This window comes from Haemaphysalis longicornis, unplaced genomic scaffold (genome assembly GCF_048455015.1).
Source record: "Haemaphysalis longicornis isolate Haplotype H1 unplaced genomic scaffold, Haemaphysalis longicornis Haplotype H1 scaffold_5, whole genome shotgun sequence".
In the NCBI taxonomy this organism is placed as follows: Eukaryota; Metazoa; Arthropoda; class Arachnida; order Ixodida; family Ixodidae; genus Haemaphysalis; species Haemaphysalis longicornis.
In genome coordinates, this window is record NW_027526385.1 from 189,401,075 (window position 1) to 189,424,816 (window position 23,742).

Genomic DNA, 23,742 nt, shown 5'->3' on the forward strand with positions numbered 1-23,742 from the left:
TAACACTGGCCAGCACACCTTTCTTGTGCGCACTCTAGCTACATGGAGCACGTTCTGGAATGATTCTTAACTAAAAGGGGTACGTAGGAAGAGCCATCCTAACAGCACAAACGGAAATAGTCACATTTTTAGGAACAGAGACAGCGTGCTGCAGAACATGTTGGGAGTATTGCTACTAGTAAGAAATGGCTGGTCCTTCCGCTCCGTGGTGCATGGTCATGCAGTTAGAAGGAACGTCGGCCGAATGTCGCGAGCTGTAGTGCTATTCCTGTAAGGCTTTGCTATATTCACACACTCTTTTCGATGGCTACTTTTCATAATTTTGAAAGCAAATTATTTTTCGTTTGTTGCGACAGAGTCAGCGTATTGCGACAAAGTAGACTTCATCCACATTCCTTTGAAGCGGGGCGCGTTTCATAATGCGAGGGAATGCTGTGGTACAGCATGTTGTTGGGCTAGTTGGTGCAGCATCATGAAAGTAGAAAAACTGCGCGTAAAAGACAGGACCGTGACAAGTAGACAGAACTGCGCTTGTCCTGTCTACTTGTCACGGTCCTGTCTTTTACGCGCAGTTTTTCTACTTTCAGAATGCTGTGGGTGCGTTTTGTTTTTATTTGTTTTGTTTTGTTTGTCTGTTCGTTTGTTTGTTTGCGTTATTGCATCCTCATAGGCAGCTGCCACAAAATAGGTTGTCCACACCATCGTAAAGTTAAACTCTGCCGGGTGAGTGCGCCGCAGAAATCCAGAACGGTGCCTGCCTTCATTTATAATTCTACGTTTTGTCTGCTCGTAGCGGGAGGCCGCGTACGGTCAGGCCTCCACCATGCTGGAGACATGAAAAATTTCCAAGTGTAAGGGCAGTGTAGACTCTCCACTTAAAACTGCCGTGCCCGGATCTCCGCCGAGAACGGATACGTTAACATCAGGTCCCAGACCATCTACTCTAATTCAATGACGCACAAGAACGGCTAGCCGCTACACTGCTTCCTTCAACAGTTTCCACATTTGTTCGAAATTCGAGGTCGCCTCAGCTTCGCCCGTATTCGACCATCACAGCGTCGACTGGCTGGCGATGTTCTTGCTGCTGCAGAGGCACAAACTGAGACTGCTTTTTGGGTCAGATATTCAAGGAGTAGACAAGTCACTGTATACTCGGAATGGTCCTTGTCGGTGTTCGCTGCTGCAGCTCGCGCATCGATTCCTATACACGACCTTGATATTTAAGTCTAATCTTTTAAAGCGCCCCATGGTCGAGTCGAGGGCCAAACATTTTGTAAAATAAATCCTCGAAACGAAAGAATCCACTTAACGCACACTCGAGAACGTCTACACCAGCGGCACGTGCGGGATTAACGAGAAAGTTTTTCAGGAGCATACATTCGCTTTCCTCGACATGACTGATATTATACGCGTACTTTTTACGTCTTGCTTGATTTCCCCAACTGGACATGAAGGGACCTGGCAACGCAAAACGGAATATTTCAGAGCGGAAGCTCTACTACGGCACCTTTCTCAAGGGCATTCTATGCGTCGCAAAGACCGTGAGCCACAGGAGCACAAATGGGGTAGGTGTGACGCCATGGCACCTCATCTGCTGCGGAGAGGCGTCGCACATGCGCTCGTTCCGGCCTCGACGCTAGGCACCACGTGACTAGGCGGCAGTTCAACGGCTGCTTCTCTGGCACTTGGTCAATCATGGCTGGACTGGAGCGACGCCGCACGCTGTGTTTATACGGCTTTCGCAGCAGCACGAGAACAATGCAACAATGCATACCAGTCTCGACGTACAGTTCCGCCGCTCTCCGCGTGCGGGTTGCAGGATCCTAGCCTTGCCTGGCCCACCCTACAGATTGCATTTGCAGGCTGTTTTACGCACGGGTGCGACTGTTTTTGCAGCGTTCGTGCTGATCTGATTTAATAGCGATTCTATAAGAGAAGAATTCGGTAGCTATGTTATATTATTGCGGTGAAAACTGCATGCTGCGTGCTCAAGTTCCGACGAAATTTTGAAGTGTGGGTTTGCAAAGCCAGACACCGATGTTGACCTGTCAGTTGCCATCGGGGGTGCATTTGTGGGTGCGCATTGGAGGGGGGAGCGGTGGGATGTTTTTGCAGAGAACAGGATGGTATTCGGCTGGACGATAATACTATTACTATTATTAATACGTTAATACAATTCAATCGAGCTTTCATACGCATCCAGAGACTGCTCATGATCCTTTATGGCCATCACCGGAAAAATAATAATGGATAATACTTATCTTCATAACTGTTGTGCACATTACTGTATTGCTGCATTGCTGCAATGTATTTGATTAGACCAATGCATTGAGTTTCCCTCACTCTCTGAAGTGAGAGGATGTCGTTGCGTATTTAGTATCCCAAACGAAAACCACATAAGAGAGAGAGTTCCGGGGTAGGAACTATGTAAATGCCGTAGGCATAGCCTTAGGGGACACATACTGGCATCGAGGCATTAGTTATACCGTGCTGCTCCAACTGCTTGAAGCTATAGTTCCGTCAAGTGTGTTAATTCTGGCCACCAATTCAGGCCCAGCGGGTAGAACCAGCTAACAAAAATTGTTCCATTTGATAAGTCCCCTTAAACTATGATGGCATGAGAGCCGTTTCATTATTCTTGTGTCTAATTTGTTCTAAACGTGTGACTGTGAATTGACAAATAATTTACTGAATTTTGCTCTGCTCGTTTTATAGTACATAAGCTCCAGGTACGCGCATGCGCACTTAGTTATCGTAGACAAGTCCCCGAATGTGTCTACTTCGTACTTTTGTACACTATAAGTAGTAGCAAAGGATTTTTTTTTATTATTAGAAGTGTGCGATTGGTCCATTAACCTTTCGATTAATCGATTATGTTCTAGTCTCTTGTAATTTTTATAATCAATTAATTGGTTCAAGTCCACGCGAGCCAAGCGCCAATGACAATATGGATCCCTTGGAAAGGTGACACGTGCAGAAATCCTTTTTTTCTAAAACTTGCACCATTGTAAAAATGCTGCTGTGCGTCGCGCTTACCTCAAAGCCATTTTGTAGGATGAGCTGCTCTGGCCGAGGTTGGGCAGTTTCGCGTGGCTCCTGGAGACTCTTGCTGCGCATGCGCGAAGAGCAGTGACCTCACGCGGCGCACAGAACGTTGCTCGCTGCCCGGCGTCTCTCTCACACCCCACGCGCCCAGCGTCTTCGCCGACGTTCGTTACGCACGTGGCGGCCCGGTCTGCTTGATGATCATGCGAGGGGTGGCCGGGTGTGGAACCGATGGCTCGTGCTTCGCAGCAACACCGGCGTGCGCCTGTGGAACCAGCTTAGCTCTGGGGCGATTGTTGACGCTGCACCGGAGCCGCTTGATAAATATACATGTGTCCCGTAATGCGTATACCGTGTGTGCGCCATTGAAGCAGCAGTAAACATGATAATGAAGCTTATCCTGCACAGGCAGGAAAGCTCAGAATAACCAGCTGAACCTTAGCTCACGCTGCGTATATCATGGCATAGCCGAGCTAAGCTGCTGTTATTTTTTATTCCAATTTACTTCCTGTCCTCAACACGAGCGTGTGCACAAGAAAAGAAGCTCTCTGCCACCAGAAATTGTAAACGAAGTTCTTGCTCCCCGCAACTGCACGAGTTATCATTGAGCGTATAAAATTACCTGTATTAAGTTGCATCGATAATCTACTAGAAAGCACCAATAAAATTGTTACGCTTTAAGGCATTTTTTCCAATGAATATCTTCGAATAATCGCTTTATTAATTTATTATTCGACTGAGTGAATTGCAATTTTAATCGGCACAAGCACTAGGTGATATCAAGTTGTCTAAGGAGTTACATTTAAAGAAGACGAAACAATGTTCTGCCCCTACATGCTGCCGCTACGATGTTCTGCCGCTGACATGCTATTACTTGTATTACGTTTAGGGTTAAATCGCAAAACTGATAGCATATGGTAATCGCGACATCGATAGATGATTTTCGTTTGATGCTGGAAATGAGGAACGTTTTGTTATTTATGTATTCAACTGCTACAATTGTGATTTTGGCGTCTGCTGCAATGCATTCTGAAATTCTCTTTGACGTAATTACCTATAGTTCGCTTGCTAGCTTCTGACGAGCTCTTGTCACGCGCACGCCGCAGCTCTAGCCCGGCCGTGGGTGAGTAAGTCGCGCACAGAGGGCACGCCACCATGGAGCGCAAGTGTGGCAGAACTGAGGTAATTCTCATAAAACACTGTAGGCATAGCCTATGCGAAACCAAGCCAAACAGGCCCTTCGGTCGTGATAACCAGGCTTAGATGTCTCAACCATGACCCATTGTTGCGGAACTTGACATAACATTTGTCATGTTGACCAGCCTGTTTGTGTCCCTTGCCGGGAGAAGACCCCTCCCTAAAATTTCCAGCTGCTTCTGTCCTAGGTCATCGGGTTCATTATATGGCACCAAATATTCCTAGTTCAATCTCCCGCCGAATCATGGCCTTCTCTTATTTCTCCTGTTATCTGTCGGAAATCACGGCGTGAAATGATATTCCCCTTGTTGCCCATTATTTTCGTCGCAGGACGGGACCGGCATCATTCATTTCGCTTCATTGAAAGTAGAATGCCCCAAATAAATTGGTTAGGGCGCTTAAAGGACACGGGCGAAGGCAGACACAAACGACACATACAGGCGTGTACGCCTCTAATACTGTCGCCTGTTCACGCAGGTGTAACAAGCGAGAATATATTTGTATACATTTGCGTCTACCTTTTTCCTCGTCTGTTTAACGCCTATTGGTTTTAATACTGTTTACCAACAAGCTGGGGATATTCTGTTAACTAGAATAGCTCCTTTTGAAGTTTGGTTCCTAACCCATACTGCTGGTTTCGCCTTGTGAAATACGACAAGGCGTGGAAATAGAAATCTGAAAAATGAACACCATGAACTATGTTTTCTAGACAATTAAACTCTTCCATTGCTGTCTCTAAATTGTGCTGGTTTGATACAGACACGGCGGCGTCAAGAATGAATACCAGACACCTTCATTTGATGATGGCCTGGACGCGCTGTGGCTGCAAGGCATAACACACTACGGCATGCTCAACTTCTACGGTGATTACGCGACCGGGAGATACCTTCTCACGAGCAAGGCGCTCAGCGTACTCAAGGTAAGCAGATTTTCGCATCAGTGCCGAAGACGATTCTGCCGGCCAGAGCTGAAGTTAAGCCTGCGGGTGATAGTACCCGACATATAGCCAGGCGGAATCATGGGCCGGACAAAGAAAGCCCGCCATGTTTTTTGTAACTTCATTGCCTGTGTCGAGAGACAAGAATAGTTCTAATGCAAGATCTGTAACGTTTCATAGAACGAAGTGTTAGGAAAACTAAATACAGGCGCTGCGAGGCATTTGTTGATTTGTATTTTCTAGAATGAAATGTATCTGCGGTGCTAACAAGCAAGCTGGCAGCAGTAATGCGTACGTACGTGCATACGTGCACACATACACATGTACGCGCACACACAAATGCGTACGTGCATATACACCCCCATACATACATCAAACTAAACACTTAACCCGAGAGTCAACTTTCGAAGCATGATTCCTCCAATCCCCGTATAGTGGCCAAAAGAGACGTCAGTGTCTGTGCTGCCGGAGAGGAAGTGCGTAGTTGCTTCTTGTAGGTTTAAATTCAGGAAATCATTTTAGCTGTCCCTGATTCATCAAAAACACGTGACTGTCCATTCAGGCTGTTCGATGACATAGTTCCTTGTGGGCACGTGGCACAACGTGATTTGTCCGACAGGACTCGCTTTTTACACGCAGTGTAAAGAGTCCTTCAAGGAGTGTAGGAAGGGTCATCGCCCCTGCGCCATTACATTGCAAAGTTCACCGAAATTTCGCCACCATGCTTTGCTATTTTGAAAGCGTCGTCAGCGTCCATGTCATTCACACAACGCTGTAAACGGAGAGCTAGGTACTGTGGGCACTCAACACGACAATGCAAAAGATACAAGAGGAGAATGCAGGCAGCTACCGCAGTCAGTGTGCATGGTAGGGAGAAGGAAGCTGGAGAAAGCAAATGATTGTTTTCATGAATCAGCAGGAATCCCGGTACGTTTACCCTAGGCGCAAAGTAAAAGGACGCTGTGCAGGAGTGCCTTGGCCACTTTTACAAGACTCATGGCCAGTTGCCGTGAAACTCCTGCTAAATTTATGGCGATGGAGCCATGCGCGAAAGGTCGTGCAAATGATGCCTTCGATACGCACTGAAAAGTGCTTCACATACATCACTGTTCACGAAAATTCTTTGCTGATGCTATAAGAAACGCGTGATGTTATAAATTTTTCATGATCAGAGCCAATTATAAGGTAATTTCTACCTTCCTCCGTGAAGCTTTCTATTGTCTTTATATTGTGAGAACAAGGGACATTTGTTAGCGCGGCAAGTTCCTTCTTGTGATAAAGGTGATGGTCAAAGTTAATTTGGCAGCGCTGTCATGACTACTAAAGACAAATTATTGTTGTAACATAAGGACACTGTGCTAGATCTATTTGGGGTGTTTTATTGCGGATTAAAGTGCGCAAAAAACTGAAGAAACTCTTTCATTTTTGGGTCCTGCGCCACAACGAGTTTTTACACAAGCGCCCAAGGACTGCTTTTTAGCAGCGAAGCTGTTCTTTATCTAGACTTTTATGGAATGAAATGTGGTAAGGGGCCCCAGCAATGTGGAGAGGGCACAACCCAGCTAGAATGCAAGCACGCGCCGAGCCCGCATGCACGCAGGTAAAGGAATGCTTGACCAAGACGTTTATATAAGCAAAGCTTTTCAAAATTACTTAGCATGGTGACAACATTTATACGTATCAACATTTTTGAGCAACATGAGAACACTCAGCATATTTGAGATAAGACATGAGTAGGTAAGTATTGTTTTCATTTTTTTTTGTAAAGGAAAAGGCATTTCTACGTGTTTGAGATCGCAAAATAAGCAATACCCCGTAAAAAACGAGAAACGCTTGCAACGCCCCCTAGTTGCAGTGCGTCACGTTCAAAATAACTAAACCCTCTATTAGATACCACAAGCAGTGGAAAACCGCAAAAATGAATAGGGCCGAATCGGAATCAATCTGCTGGCTTTGCGAGGTTTTATAAAGTTATATAGCCTCTTATATACCTTTCTCTCTCTCTCTCTCTCTATATATATATATATATATATATATATATATATATATATATATTTATATATATATATATATATATATAGTAAATGAGGGGCTCGTTGAGGAAATACAGAAACATAGGTCGGCAGTCTACAACGCCAAAGGAGGCATAGGGGTGTGGTTAGGCTCTATTTTTTACTATGGTTAATGAAGTTAAGATTTTTTTATTATAAGGAAGAAAGAAAGAAAGAAAGAAAAACACGCGCCAGAGAGGGGACCGAACCCAAGCCTTTCGATTAGATCTCGAATGTCTTACCAATTCGGCTATCTGGGCGACTGTGTTCTCCTTCACATTCTGGGCTATTTATATTTACTAGAAGTGTATCTGACGCCTGAGGGTGGTAGCCAGCGCCGCCCTGACTACACGGGGAGAAGGGGACCTTCTTTTTAACCCCCGGGGCGTGACTCAAACGTCTACAGACTGTCATGAGCGGGTAACTGGCGGGAAGCCCTCTTATGCTACCTAGGCATCAAGGCTGCCCGAACCGAGACCCTCGCTGGGCTTTCGTAGATTAATATAGTAAGTAAATGAGGGGCTCGTTGAGGAAATACAGAAACATAGGTCGGCAGTCTACAACGCCAAAGGAGGCATAGGGGTGTGGTTAGGCTCTATTTTTTACTATGGTTAATGAAGTTAAGATTTTTTTTTAATATAAGGAAGAAAGAAAGAAAGAAAAACACGCGCCCAGAGTGGGGACCGCAACCACGCCTTTCGATTAGATCTCGAATGTCTTACCAATTCGGCTATCTGGGCGACTGTGTTCTCCTTCACATTCTGGGCTATCTATATTTACTAGAAGAGTATCTGACGCTTGAGGGTGGTAGCCAGCGCCGCCCTGACTACACGGGGAGAAGGGGACCTTCTTTTTAACCCCCGGGGCGTGACTCAAACGTCTACAGCCTGTCATAAGCGGGTAACTGGCGGGAAGCCCTCTTATGCTACCTAGGCATCAAGGCTGCCAGAACCGAGACCCTCACTAGGCTTTCGCAGATTAATATAAGTAAGTAAATGAGGGGCTCGTTGAGAAAATACAGAAACATAGGTCGGCAGGCTATAACGCCAAAGGAGGCATAGGGGTGTGGTTAGGCTCTATTTTTTACTATGGTTAAGGAAGTTAAGATTTTTTTTAATATAAGAAAGAAAGAAAGAAAGAAAAACACGTGCCCAGAGTGGGGACTGAACCCACGCCTTTCGATTAGATCTGGAATGCCTTACCAATTCGGCTATCTGGGCGACTGTGTTCTCCTTCACATTCTGGGCTATTTATATTTACTAGAAGTGTATCTGACGCTTGAGGGTGGTAGCCAGCGCCGCCTTGACTACACGAGGAGAAGGGGACTTTCTTTTTAACCCCCGGAGCGTAACTCAAACGTCTACAGCCTGTCATGAGCGGGTAACTGGCGGGAAGCCCTCTTATGCTACCTAGGCATCAAGGCTGCCAGAACCGAGACCCTCGCTAGGCTTTCGCAGATTAATATAGTAAGTAAATGAGGGGCTCGTTGAGGAAATACAGAAACATAGGTCGGCAGTCTACAACGCCAAAGGAGGCAGAGGGGTGTGGTTAGGCTCTATTTTTTACTGTGGTTAATGAAGTTAAGACTTTTTTTAATATAAGGAAGAAAGAAAGAAAGAAAAACACGCGCCCAGAGTGGGGACCGAACCCACGCCTTTCGATTAGATCTCGAATGCCTTACCAATTCGGCTATCTGGGCGACTGTGTCCTCCTTGACATTCTGGGCTATTTATATTTACTAGAAGTGTATCTGACGCTTGAGGGTGGTAGCCAGCGCCGCCCTGACTACACGGGGAGAAGGGGACCTTCTTTTTAACCCCCGGGGCGTGACTCAAACGTCTACAGCCTGTCATGAGCGGGTAACTGGCGGGAAGCCCTCCTATGCTACCTAGGCATCAAGGCTGCCAGAACCGAGACCCTCGCTAGGCTTTCGCAGATTAATATAGTAAGTAAATGAGGGGCTCGTGGAGGAAATACAGAAACATAGGTCGGCAGTCTACAACGCCAAAGGAGGCATAGGGGTGTGGTTAGGGTCTATTTTTTACTATGGTTAATGAAGTTAAGATTTTTTTTAATATAAGGAAGAAAGAAAGAAAGATACACTTCTAGTAAATATAAATAGCCCAGAATGTGAAGGAGAACACAGTCGCCCAGATAGCCGAATTGGTAAGGCATTCGAGATCTAATCGAAAGGCGTGGGTTCGGTCCCCACTCTGGGCGCGTGTTTTTCTTTCTTTCTTTATTCCTTATATTAAAAAATCTTAACTTCATTAACCATAGTAAAAAATAGAGCCTAACCACACCCCTATGCCTCCTTTGGCGTTGTAGACTGCCGACCTATGTTTCTGTATTTCCTCAACGAGCCGCTCATTTACTTACTATATTAATCTGCGAAAGCCTAGCGAGGGTCTCGGTTCTGGCTGCCTTGATGCCTAGGTAGCATAAGAGGGCTTCGCGCCAGTTACCCACTCATGACAGGCTGTAGAAGTTTGAGTCACGCCCCGGGGGTTAAAAAGAAGGTCCCCTTCTTCCCGTGTAGTCAGGGCGGCGCTGGCTACCACCCTCAAGCGTCAGATACACTTCTAGTAAATATAAATAGCCCAGAATGTGAAGGAGAACACCGTCGCCCAGATAGCCGAATTGGTAAGGCATTCGAGATCTAATCGAAAGGCGTGGGTTCGGTCCCCACTCTGGGCGCGTGTTTTTTCTTTCTTTCTTTCTTCCTTATATTAAAAAAAAATCTTTACTTCATTAACCGTAGTAAAAAATACAGCCTAACCACACCCCTAAGCCTCCTTTGGCGTTGTAGACTGCCGACCTATGTTTCTGTATTTCCTCAACGAGCCCCTCATTTACTTACTATATTAATCTGCGAAAGCCTAGCGAGGGTCTCGGTTCTGGCAGCCTTGATGCCTAGGAAGCATAAGAGGGCTTCACGCCAGTTACCCACTCATGGTTGGCTGTAGACGTTTGAGTCACGCCCCCGTGGGTTAAAAAGAAGGTCCCCTTCTCCCCGTGTAGTCAGGGCGGCGCTGGCTACCACCCTCAAGCGTCAGATACACTTATAGTAAATATAAATAGCCCAGAATGTGAAGGAGAACACAGTCGCCCAGATACCCGAATTGGTAAGGCATTCGAGATCTAATCGAAAGGCGTGGGTTCGGACCCCACTCTGGGCGCGTGTTTTTCTTTCTTTCTTCCTTATATTAAAGAAAAAATCTTAACTTCATTAACCATAGTAAAAAATAGAGCCTAACCACACCCCTATGCCTCCTTTGGCGTTGTAGACTGCCGACCTCTTTTTCTGTATTTCCTCAATGAGCCCCTCATTTACTTACTATATTAATCTGCGAAAGCCTAGCGAGGGTCTCGGTTCTGGCAGCCTTGATGCCTAGGTAGCATAAGAGGGCTTCCCGCCAGTTACCCGCTCATGACAGGCTGTAGACGTTTGAGTCACGCTCCGGGGGTTAAAAAGAAGGGCCCCTTCTCCCCGTGTAGTCAGGGCGGCGCTGGCTACCACCCTCAAGCGTCAGATACACTTCTAGTAATTATAAATTGCCCAGAATGTGAAGGAGAACACAGTCGCCCAGATAGCCGAACTGGTAAGGCATTCGAGATCTAATCGAAAGGCGTGGGTTCGGTCCCTACTCTGGGCGCGTGTTTTGCTTTCTTTCTTTCTTCCTTATAAAAAAAAATCTTAACTTCATTAACCATAGTAAAAAATAGAGCCTAACCACACCCCTATGCCTCCTTTGGCGTTGTAGATTGCCGACCTATGTTTCTGTAGATATATATATATATATATATATATATATATATATATATATATATACCTTCTGCACCTTCCGCTATCCAAACACGTGAACGTTACCGTCCATTCCTTTGATCATATCAAAGCCACCATCCTTAAGTCTGGTTTTCGTACCCACCATGATAGAGAAGTTCGCGAGTCATTCCTAATTTACAAATTTAACACCTGAGTATCAGGTTTAAACGAATGTCCGGGGAAATTAAGCTGCCCGAACACGCAGTAATGTGATAACACTGTGTTCTGCTGTTGAACTGAATATTCATAGGCAATTGTTCATGTTATCTTTGTTAAGGGTCGTTGCTCGTGTTCTTGGTGTTTATAGAGACAACCTTGTAAAGATAGCCTTGCTTTTGTATAAGCACAGACATCGTGCAGAAAACCTGTATTGACAATTCTGAGCACCATAGCGTCTATGTAATGCTTTAAAAAAGCGCCTGTATATCGTGTTTGCCTCTTTCCTTTTCTTCTCTTGCCTCATTCAACTGCTGTAGCTGATTTGTAGTTTTGAAACATATATAAGCTGTACGACAAATGCCATCACTGTATCTGACGAAGGTCGATCCCTCGGCCGTAACGTTATTAAGTCTTTTCTCTTTTTTTACCGTTGTCGAAACAATTTTTGTGTATATATATTTATATATATATACAGTCTGGTCCTCTTATAACAATATCCAAGTGCCAAGGAAATACCATCGTTATAGCCGATAATTATTATGAGCGGGTTGCGAAATAAAACGACGGAACAGAGATCAAAACCTTTTATTCGCATGCCAGCTAGGTCGTACTACTACTAATTTCCGGAAAAGAAGCCACGGTCAGTCACCTTTTTTCGCCGCGTGTGAAGCTAGAGTAAATCTTTTCCAATACCTTCCATAGGTGCTTCACCTAGCTGGGGTAAATGTCCTTGGCGGAAACAAAGTCCCCGAGGGGACTGTGTCGCGCATTGGGACTCCTACGAACACACTATCTGAGTAACCGCGTCATTAGAGTCATCACTGTTGCATTTTTGGTGCACAATATAACTGGATTCAATCGTTATATCCGATATCGTGTCGGTTGAGCATTTTAATAAGCGGTTTGTTTTACCGTAGAAAGAATACAAACAGTGACGATGCCATAGCTGTTAATCGTAATATGCGATAAATTGTTACCCACAGTATCGTTATGGGTGGACTCGACTGTATGTATATATATATATATATATATATATATATATATATAAATGGCATGCTGGCAATGGGGCCGAAGGCGTGATGAACACAAAGTAAGAAACCTCGGTAACAGCAACAGCGGAGGGTTTATTTCACGTTTCGACTTCGAGACAAGTCTTCTACAGGAATCCCGTAGAAGACTTGTCTTGAAGTCGAAACGTCGAAATAAACCCTCCGCTGTTGCTGTCACCGAGGTTTCTTACTTTGCTATATGCGTGTGTGTGTGTGTGTGTGTGTGTGTGTGTGTGTGTGTGTGTGTGTGTGTGTGTGCGTGCGTAGGTTATATAGCCTACCGATTAGTGAATGCCAGAACGCAGCACATTCGCTATGACATCAGCGTTCGTGACGTTAGCCCAGTGAAGCTGGTCCAAGATTTTGCGAATGCGTGTTGGGTCAGATTTAGTGGCCCCAAATGTTTCGGTTGGCATTTGTATCCCTGAAAGAAAATTAATCAGGTCCTGTGGATTTAGAAATTATAAGTTAAAAAGTGCGCACGCGTACAGCTCCGGCACATCTGCTCGGTTGTCTAATATCGTGGATATTTTTTAAAACAATTTCTGTCACACCTCTTTGAACGAACACTAACAGGTATACTTATTGCAGACAGACAGACAGACAGACAGACATACAGACAGACAGACATTGAACTTTATTAGGTCTGGAAGGTCTAACCTAGCGGCCCAGAGGACCATCCAGAGTAGACGCGGGCCGCACCTGTGCGGGTGGCGGGAGGTTTATGACCTCCGCCCTAACGCAGGGCTTCTGGACAGCCCGGAGTTGTGTGTAGTAGTCTTCGCTGTGGAGCTTCGTGGTCCATTCTTCCTCTGTGATGAGTTGGGCGTCCTCTTATAACGCCGGGCACTGCCATAGCATATGGTCTAAGTTACAGTAAGCTGCGTCGCAGAGAGGACAGTGAGGGTCAATGTTTGGGTGAAATAAGCTAAACCGGCTCCTGGTTTGGAAGGAACCGGTCTGAAGCATTATAAAGGCTGCTGACTGTGGGTGTGGGAGAGCAGGGTGGGCCACGAGAGTGTTCTTCGCGTAAGTTGGTAGTGTGTGCCTACCTCGTTGAACGTGAGTAACGCGTCTCGGAACTGTCTGGGGGCCTCGGGAGCTCGGCTTGTTCGATCGCCGCGGCTGACGGCTTCTCGCGCACGATCGTGAGCGAACTCCTTGGCGTTGGGGAGGGTGTCGTCGACTCCGTGGCCCATGTGGGCCGGGAACCGTGTGATGTTATGGAACGTCACTTGTTTTCTTCCCTATAGAATCCTGGCTGCCTCTTTGGCAATAGTTCCTTCACGGAAGGCTCTTGCCGGCGAGGAGTCCGTGTAGATTTGCTTAAACCGGGTTTCCGTCATGGCGATGGATAAGGCGATTTGTTCGGCAGTAGTGGCCTTTGGTGCATAGAAGGACGCCGAGGTGACGAGGTTTCCTTTGATATCCACCTTTGCCATGCCAAACCTGCCCGAGCGGCCGTACTGGGCGACATCCACGAACAGAGCTTTGGCCGATCCTGTATTTGCGAGTTGTGTAAGATGGTTCGGGCCCTGACTCGCCTTCTCCCCTCGTTATATTGTGGATGTACATTCCTCGGTAACGGGTCTACCTGGAACGTTTTCCTCACCGTTCCGGGGACCTGTGAAGTGTGATCCACAAAATGTTCGTTCATGTTACCGACGTCTCCAAGAATCTTCCTGCCAGCCTTGGTGGAAAGCAGCCTCTGTTCTTGCGCGGTTCTTTGCACTTCTGCGATTTCTACCTGTGAATTGTGGATGCCCAGTTGTTCCAACTTTTCCGTGCTTGAGGATAAGGGGATACCGAGCACCCTCTTTATGCTCTTCCTCATGAGCGTATCGACTTTACTCTCTTCCGTACGGGACCAGTCGAGGGCGCCCACCACGTAGTTATGTGGCTCATTAGGAAGGCGTTCTACAGTCGCAGGAGGTTGCGCTCGGAGAGGCCACCCCTGCGGTTGGAGACGCGCATCATGAGTCGGATCGTCGCTACCGTTTTACCGGTCAGGTTCTCGATGGTTTTGGTGTTGTTCCCTCGACTTTGAATGAGCATACCGAGTATCCTGATGACATCAACCTTCGGTAAGATGGAGCCGTCTCTCGTGCGCAGCTCGATGGCCGCTTGATTAGGGTGCGGTTGCCCCGCTCCGCTTTTATGGTTGGACCGGTATAACAGGAGTTCCGACTTGCCCGGCGAGTTTTAGTCCCGTGTCCTGAGGGTACTCTTCTGCGATGTCTGGCGCCGTTTTCAGGGCTTCTTCCGTCTGAGCTTCCGAACCACCACGGCTCCAGACCGTGATGTCGTCCGTATACAGAGCGTGCTTGATTCCGGAGATACGTCCCATCTGGAGGGACAGGTCCCGCATAACGAGAGTGGAGAGCAGCCGAGACAGTACTGCTCCCTGCGGGGTGCCCCTCGGACCGAGTTCGTACTCCTTCGACCGCACCTGCCCGAGTTTGAAGAAGGCCGTGCGGTCCCTGAGGAAGGATCTTATGTATGAGTGAAAGTTTCTGCCGAGGTTGAGTTTCGATATCATCTTCAACACGTATTTGTGACGAATCGTGTCGAAGGCTTTTGTGAGGTCGAGGGCTAGGATGCCCCTGACATCTCTCGGATACACTCCCAAGACTTGGTTCTTGAGAAGCAACATGACTGCTTGCGTGGACAGTCATGGTCTAAAGCCGACCATGTTGTGTGGGAAGATCTGTTCTTGCTCGATGTGACGTGAGATCCTTGCGTTGACCACGTGTTCAACGACTTTGCCGACACAAGAGGTCAGCGAGATCGGTCTCATGTTCTCGGGCGCTAGGGACTTACCCGGCTTGGGAATCATGATGACCGTTGCTTCTTTCCAGCTTTTGGGAACTTGGCCAGTTATCCAGACCTTGTTCCCTCCTTCCGTGAGGGTCTTGACCGATCTGGCGTCGAGGTTACGCAGCATGCGGTTCGTGACACCATCAGGGCCCGTGGCAGAACGGCTCTTCAGCTCCTGCAGAGCCGCCCAGACATCCTGCTCCGTAATTGGGACGTCAAGAACCTCGTTCTCTTGCCCTTGGTATTCGGGGTAGTCTTGGTCTGAGCTCTGACTCACAGAGAGGTAGATGCTAGGTAATTTATCGAAAATATTTTCGTCCGTCATGCCCGACGTTCGCAGGCTCTGCATGAGTTTGTCGAGTGCGAGTTGTTGATTGCCTTTCCACTGTTTGTCGTCGATGAGCTATTTGAGTAGATTCCACTTTCCACCCATACGCATGCGACCGTGTGTGAGGGCGCAGATCTCGTCCCATTTCTGAGTATTGAGTGCGAGTGCGTGTTCCTCTATCTTGGGGTTGAGTTCCGCAGTCTTCTTCCTCAGTCGTTTATTGAGTCTTTGCTTGCGCCATCTTGCTTTAATTGAATTTCTTGCCTCAAGCAGATTCGCGAGTCTGGCGCCCATCTGTGATATTTGGTGGGGCTTCGACGGTTTTGGTGGCGGCCACGACATCCGTCTTAAGCCTGTCGAGAAGATCCTGCAGTGTCTCGTATTCGGTTTGGTCTTCCTTACGGATCCTGCGAAACGCATCCCAATCAACGATTTTATGTTGCCTGGGCTTTTGCGCTCCCATCTGAAGGGTAGTGGCCAAGATGTAATGGTCACTGCCTAAGTTCTCTAGGGTATTGCGCCAGGTCGCTTCCTGAATGTTCTTTATGAGGGTTAGGTCCGGTGTTGTATCTCTTGTCACAGATGTCCTAATCCGCGTAGGGAATTGGGGGTCCGCGATTAAGTTAAACGAGCAGTCCGTGACCGCCTGTAGGAGCCTAGAGCCCTTCTTCTGCACCGTTGTTTTCTGGTAACCCCAGGCCTCGTGCGCCGCGTTGAAATCCCCTGCCATAACAATGGGGACGTCCCTCTCTAGCATTGCAGCCTTGGAGATTGACGTGTTGAAAGGTTGTTTATAGTCAGACGGGGAGTCGTAAACGTAGAGAATGAAAAGCGGTGGGCTCCACTTGACATTGGGGACAATTTCGGTCATGATGTGTTCGAGCTTGGCCCAATTGATTTTGAGCATGTGCTCTTGGAATGAAGCTTACGTAGATAGGAGCGTGGCAAGTCCTCTCTTTCCTTGCTCTCTAGCCGCGACTACTCCATATACTGGAATTGTAAGGGTTTCGCAGAGCGTTTTTGTAGGAGGATTACCTGGGGTTTCAAGGGTTGCGATTCTAAATATTGCTGTAATATGGCTCTTCTTTGCTTGAAACTAGCGCAGTTCTACTGCCAGATGTGAAAGTTTTTTGTTTTACTGGCGATTGCAGGGTCCGTTTGGGTTTGGGCATATCGCCGAGTGAGGGAATCTTGTTGCTCCGTTAGATTGTGCAGCATTACTTGGTATATGTGGCGCCATGGTACTCTCCATCGTGGCCATACGTTGGAATACTGCATTGAGGTCTTCGGATTGCCTTCTCAAGGCTTGCATGACGGCCTCAAGTTTGTCTTTCCCCTCGGCCGCCCAAAAGCATGGAGACATTCTACGCTTGGTGCTGCACGATGGGGTCGTTCCCCTCTGCGACTGTAGCTGATCTCTCTCTGTTTTAAGCGAGAATTTCTCGGCTCTAAGTCTCATGTTTTCCTTGGCCATATTGGTGATAGCATGTGTGAGCTGATCGAGCTGCTCCTTAATTTCTTTGTTTTCCCTCAATACTTCGTCTATCCTGTTATTGATATGCTCTGGCAGTGCCCTAGGCGTTACCTGGGCGTTCGTCGATGACGTTGGCGGCGTTTTCCGCCCGCCCTGGACTCGATCAGCCCAGGAGGGAGACTGCAGGCGCACCTGCTGGCTGGAACGGTCACGTCCGGATCTCGATCGTCTCCTGGACTGCGACCTGCTCGACCCGCGTAGGCTCCGGGACTGCTACCGATGGCTCGAACGGCTCCGCCTGGCACCGGAACGGGATCGCATCCTGGATTGCGACCTGCTTGAACTGGGGTCAATATTCGAACGGCCGCCTCTGTTACTGAGCGAGCGCGCCCCTCGCTTGAGGGCGCTCCGGAGGCCACCGGCGCCCGCCTGGTGGTTGAAGTCATCGGCGCCACCGGAGCGGTCTCGCGATTGCAACCGCTGGTGTTTGCGCTCCTGACTCCTCTGACATCGGCGCTGACGCACGAGGAAAGGCACTTGGAATTTTTGCTTGCAGCTCTAGTCGCCGGTGACTTGGCCGCCGCCGCACAGGCCGCACTTTGGTCTACAGTTGTGTTCTTCACCTGGGTTTTCGGCTCCGCAGCCCCAGCAATTATCCCGCTTGGGATTAATGCAGACGTCGGCTCGGTGACCCGGCTTTCCGCACGAGTAGCACACGTCGACTTGACGCTTCTAAAGAGAGCACTTGACGAGGCACATGCCAAAGACGACATACCTCGGCACCTGCATGCCCTCAAAGTGAAGCACGACAGTCGTAGAGGTCTTGATATGCTTGGCCTCGAGGACCGACGGATTTCTTTCGATGACGAAAAGCTCCTTAAGTTGAATGTCCGTTAAGTGCGCGTCGATTTTGCGGACGACCCCTTTGCACGTGTTTTCAGGCGCAGCTACGTAATCAGCAATTGCATGTTGCTTGGTGCCGAGGAATATTTGGTTTACCTTGGCGTATGCCTCCGCGTTTTTTACAGCCGGCGTCATTAGTACGTAAATATTTCGCATCGGGTTAGGACACAGCAGGTCTTGTTTGCAGACTTCCTCAGTCATTCCCGCCGCCGTCGTCAGGGCTCTCATGACCGCGTACAGGCTGAATTTCTTCACATTAGTTCCGTCCCTGGGACGAATAATAACACGAACTTGGCCCCTTGGTAAGCGTGGGAGCCGCGAGGCTGCAGCCAATCGCCTTGCAGTGCTACGCGGGTCGGGTGTGCGGCGGCTTACCGAGCTGCTTGTACTTGAAGGTGAAGTGTTCGCCGAGGAGGGGAACTCGGGGAGGGATTTCCTCTACTTTGATAGTGACGTACGCCATCCTGGACAATTGACCTCTTCGGAAGAAATATCCACCCCCTCTACCATTTGCACCTCGGGCATGGTCTTGGAGCGTGGCCGCTTAGGCCCAGGAGCGGCCATCGGCGTTAGGCTTAGCTACGCTCCGGTGTGGCCTTCGCGAAAAACAGTCGTAAATGGCCGAAAAGTCCTTCACCGACAAAAGGTTTATCTCTGCGTGGACCGGAACAGTCTCTGCGTTCAATGAGCACTAAACCCCCATCATATTACCGCATATTCTAGTCCAGATCCATCAAAAAAGCAGGAGCGGGACACATCAACACTCCTCTACTTCGTGGGTATATGCCGCCCCACTTATTGCAGAGTTTGCTTGTGTCGTTGCAGTAATTTACTACAACAACGCGTTACCCAGAAATAGATTAACTTCCCACCAACTTACGTTTCCACCCACATTGATGATCTCCACAGAGTAGGGATTCTATCACCGCACACCAACTGTTTTCAGGAGTTATTAGTGCCAAACGTTTCTGTATGTTGGAATCTTTTTTTTTGATGAAATTGTTGGATTTGGCGATGCTGTTTTATTCCAAGTCGGTTTCGCCCATTTCTTTTGTATATATAGCCTTTAGTTAACCCCTGTATCAAGCAATGTGACCTGATTGCAATTGTTCTGTTATTTTTTACTGTATGTAGTAAATGTGAATTCTCACTCTTCTCTGCAATTCCCTGAGCCCTTCAGGCTAATTGTATAAATAAATAAATGAATGAATGAATAAATAAATAAATAAATAAAAAAATAAAAAAATAAATAAATAAATAAACCAGTAACAGATTTATTTCTGCACCGGTCGCAGAAAATCCACTCGCACCTGCAGCACAAAGAGACGCCAACAAGAAAGCCGAAGACGGCCATAGGCATCACTCCATATGCGAAGCAGTTTGGCCAAATTCTGGGGCGCCTGCGGTAAGTGTTTCCTTTTTCTCGGCAGTGAGTACATACAATGTGTGGCTGCTTGTCACGAGCGGCGCAAAAAAATTTGTGTTTTTGTATCGTGCAACTGTTGTATTTTCTCGGAAGAAAAGGGCGAAGTTTCATCGTTATGGTTTTAAATATACCGCGAAAATAAAAATAGCTGAAAACTATACGGAATCCCTACAAAACCCGGCAAAAATCACACGCGCTTCCATGGTGCAAAGGTGGGTGAGCTGCGAACCGTATACGTGACGAACAAAGTTCAGTAGGGATACGAATGCTCGACAGAAATCGCGCTGTAGTTAGGCGTTGCTTCGCGTAGTGTCACTAGATAAGATACAGAGTACCGTCACTGAGGTTCGCAAGTGAGCGACGGCGGCCATTTTGGTGTTTTTCAGTGTTGCCAGATTGCCGCTTATAAGCGGGCTCCCCGCTAACTTTGGCGAGGTCATTCGTTAACAACACTGCCGAAGACGCAGCAACACGGCATCTTCGTACACACTTCTGCAGCTGCAATGCTGCGGAGCGCGTCATCTTTCATTCTCGTTTCGAACTACGCGAGTTGCGCGCAGCCGAAGAGCAGGGAGGACAAGCTGAGGTTACCACAGTTGACCGACAGAAAACGCATAAGCAACAAAATGGCGGTGCCCATGAACCGTCGCAGTGTACAACAAATATCACGTGATGCGAACTGACCAATCATTGTGGCGGCGGCACGGAACAATAGCAGAAAAGAGTGCCGATACTCTATACCCTTATCTAGTGACACTAGCTTCGCGTTACTAAGTCGCAAAGATGATTTGTAATCACAATCGACGTGTCCGTCCGCAACAGAGAATGGGTACATGATACCATTGGGCCGAGAGTCCTTGCAGGTCTCTGACACTTGGAGATTTTCGAGAACCCCGATTTACAGGTGTCCGGAGTAAACGTGTCGTTCCCACTGCGAGGACAGAAGGGGAGGAAAATTCCAAATGGATAACGCCTTTTTTGTCGAGTTAAAGCAAGTGCTTGACAAATAAAAGGAATCAGAAAAACTACAAACACACACAAAATCACGAAGCAAGTTAACAAAAATAGGAACGGACGCACACGAGCGCGTAGCTGTATGAACTATCCCCGTACTTTCGTGTGCTATCGGGAGATGACTTTCGCGGCGCAGATTTGCTGACAGGCAAAAAATTACGCCCACCTCCCCTCGCGGGAACCCGTTATATAGCGCGACGTGTTTGAAAGCTTACGTCTCGGTGCGCGTCCCCCCGTGTTTCAAACAGCCTAAGGATTATGTGGTGATGGCAGTTGTACATATACGACTGGTATTTATGGTACAGGTATATTCATGTTCGTTTTTTCAATAAAGCTTGTTCTGAGTCTGCGCCCGTCCTGTCCCCTTTCCAGTGGTCTTCTCTTTGACGTGCAGTTTTCCTACTCATGAAATCATCGCACTGGCTTTTCGTCCCGCAGGAAAGAGTACGAGCCAGACATATTCATCGCACTTGCGCACATTTCATATTCGGATAATGACAGGGTGGACTGTCGCATTCTACCCCCGACAGTCGCGAAATTTCCGTTCTCTCCTACCTACGGCCACACAGTGGTAAGTGTCATGCTGTGGGCTTTTTGATGCTTTAATTTCGCCTATGGCAGCATTTCTCCACCGCACTTTTGACACCATAGAAGTTGTAGGGCGAGAGCATTCAGTTCTCTAGTCTGCGAAAAAACGGAGTTGTCGCTGTGAGGTACGCGACGTAACCGCTGATGTGAACATCGAATGAAAAACGCACTCTGTTCCAATGGGGTTTGAACCCGGTTCCCAGAGTTCAACCCGATGCGTGAAGTCCGCGGTACCTCCGTTCTTTGGTGGCCAATTAAAAACAGCGCATGGCACGTGACATGCGAACGTGATGGTACGTGAGTACAACAGCTGTGTCCCGCAGCCACGCAAAGTTCTGCGTCCGGTTAAGATGTGTTTTCAAGGGCTATCAGTTGTTCCTTTGTTGAAGTAACTTCCGCGGAGAAAAGATGGACCGAATTACTAGAACAAAGAAACGCAACACGACGAAATAGTAAGCGAGCCTGACGAAGAAATCGAAGAAAATAAAGTGACGCTAGAAATCGAAGAAAATAAAGTGACAACATCGATAAATATACAAATATAGTAGTAAGAAAGTTTTGGTGAGTATCGGCGGGCGTTCGCGATCAACGCGTGTAAGCAGACTTCGGTGGCCCAGACATCGTTGCTCTCCACATCTGATCTCCAGGAAAGAAGAAAGCGGCCCCAAAATAGAATAGCTTATGATTAACGCGGAAGTTGCCACTTTAGTCTGTATAAGTCTGGGTGCACTGAATGCATTGAATGCATAGAATGCATTGAGTGCATTGAGTGCATTGTATGCATTGACCACTCAATGCATTGAATGCACTGAGTGGTGCTCCATTACTGGCAATGTTTGCGGGTATAAAAGTTCTTATCAAGTATGCAGTGCACTGTTGCCGCATCTGTATTTGTTGTAAAAATCGGTTCTCATTACATAGTTAATGCATAACTTGTAGCATATGTGCAAGGGCACTATGTGAATATGATTCTTTGCTTAGGTACTTGGCAGTTGACGTAAGGGCACTTATTGAATATCAATCTTTTCAGGGCAGCCTAAACAGCGTTGCAGGTTAGACGCATAGCCAGACGGACGTTTTATAGTAGGCTGTATGACAGAGACAGCCTACCGTGGGTGATATCTAAGCCATTCTCAATGACCTCTTGCAACGCTTACACTGTAAATCGCGGAATTGATTATAACTGAATGCAATCTGTGGAATTTTAGAAGCCTGTCCTTATGTGGCATAGTATAAACGGGATTTCTTGCAGGCATTTGCTACGTCGTTTAGGGCTTGCGCGAGCTAAACAACATGAATCAACGCCGTCAGTTTTCATTTCGTGTTTTTATCTCAGGTTTGACGTCAGTATCCCAACTGAAGTACCGAGCCCCCCGATGATGGTTTGCTCAGAACAGGGGGACATCATCCAGCCGATAACCGTATATACTGCGTGTCCCCACGTGGCGTGCTGTAAACGACAGATATTGGAGGGCTGTCTGATATCGTTTAGCGCTGGCGTAAGCTGAGCAGGTTAGGTGGCCACCATGTGTTTTTTTTGTTTGTATGTTCATACGTTCATTTTGATTATACGCCACCATGACTTGTTCTTTTCGCCAGACACCACAGTCGCCCTTGTGCATTCATCACACAAGTGAAATTCATGCCCGACCTTTCCGTCTTATTGCCTCTTCCTTTTTCGAGGAGTTCAAAATTGGGAATAACAAAGCGGAGTGTTCTTTCTGAAATACTACGTGTAGATACTACCATGCAATTACGTGCTGTTGCACAGCATCTATGTGTGGTGTGAGGTTCTCGTTTCTCTTGAGTTGGTCTTCACCCCTCGTTGTAGACGACGCCGATCATTATTTTTATTCTGTTTCTCAGGAGCTATCGCATGTCTCACAGCTGCGCCTGCTCTCCCGTTTCTAGCACATTCCATTAAAACCATCATCCAAAGAGGACGTGTCTCTCCACTCTCTGAGCATTGCGCCGCAGTTGGAGAACCCAGAAGCCGAACGCAAGGTGACGAGATCCCGGGACTTGGAGAGCGCCGAGCAGTGGACGCATAGAGCCGCGACATCCGAAAAAAAGACGCGGCGTCTGCGATAATGACGAGAGTTCTCAGCTGCGTGCGCTAGAATGGAAGTGCGGCTTCGACGACGCATCAGCGTACAGGCGCAACTGGATGGCCTTTTAGTGGAAATTTATAAAAAATCCATCTAGCGCAAGAAACCGTCTAAGAGGAAATTGAGGGGCGACGGCAGCTGCAGTAAGTGTACTGCTCGACAGAATAGGAGCATTTTATGGCCAGATCGAGAAAGTGGACGAGGCAATCTTTGAAAAGACGCCAGAGAACTTGTTGAACAGCGGGACGTTAGACATCGGACAGTACTGCGACTAGGCTATTACCTTGACAAGTGGTCAATGTCTCAAGCTGCAGGAATGCCGGTCTTCGACACCACGACCCGCGGATGTCCCCGCATTACCAACCGGCAAGTGAAAACTTCCCCAACTCGAACGTTTGAAATTTGACGGGGATCGCAGATCATGGAAGTGATTCTGGATGTAGTTTTCGGCAGCAGTCCACAACAACGACGTGCTCAGCACTGCTGAAAAGTTCAATTACTTGATTGGCCTCGTGACAGGAGCAGCTGCATTGGTTTTATCGGAACTCCAAGCTACCGAACAATGCTAAAAGACAACATAGATATATTGAAGGAGGCCTTCATAGATGACCATATCGTCCAATATCTTTTTCGAGGCGTTCTGGAAGCCGGTGTCGTTGTCATCCGACGTCTGACAACAAAGGCAACTTCATGACCGGTTCCATGTTTGTATCTGAAGCCTCAAGGCGCATGGCATAAGCTCGACAACCTGCTGCATCATACTGCATAAAATACTGCCAAGGGTCCAGTAGCGAAACGGAACGAGGAAACCAGACGTATG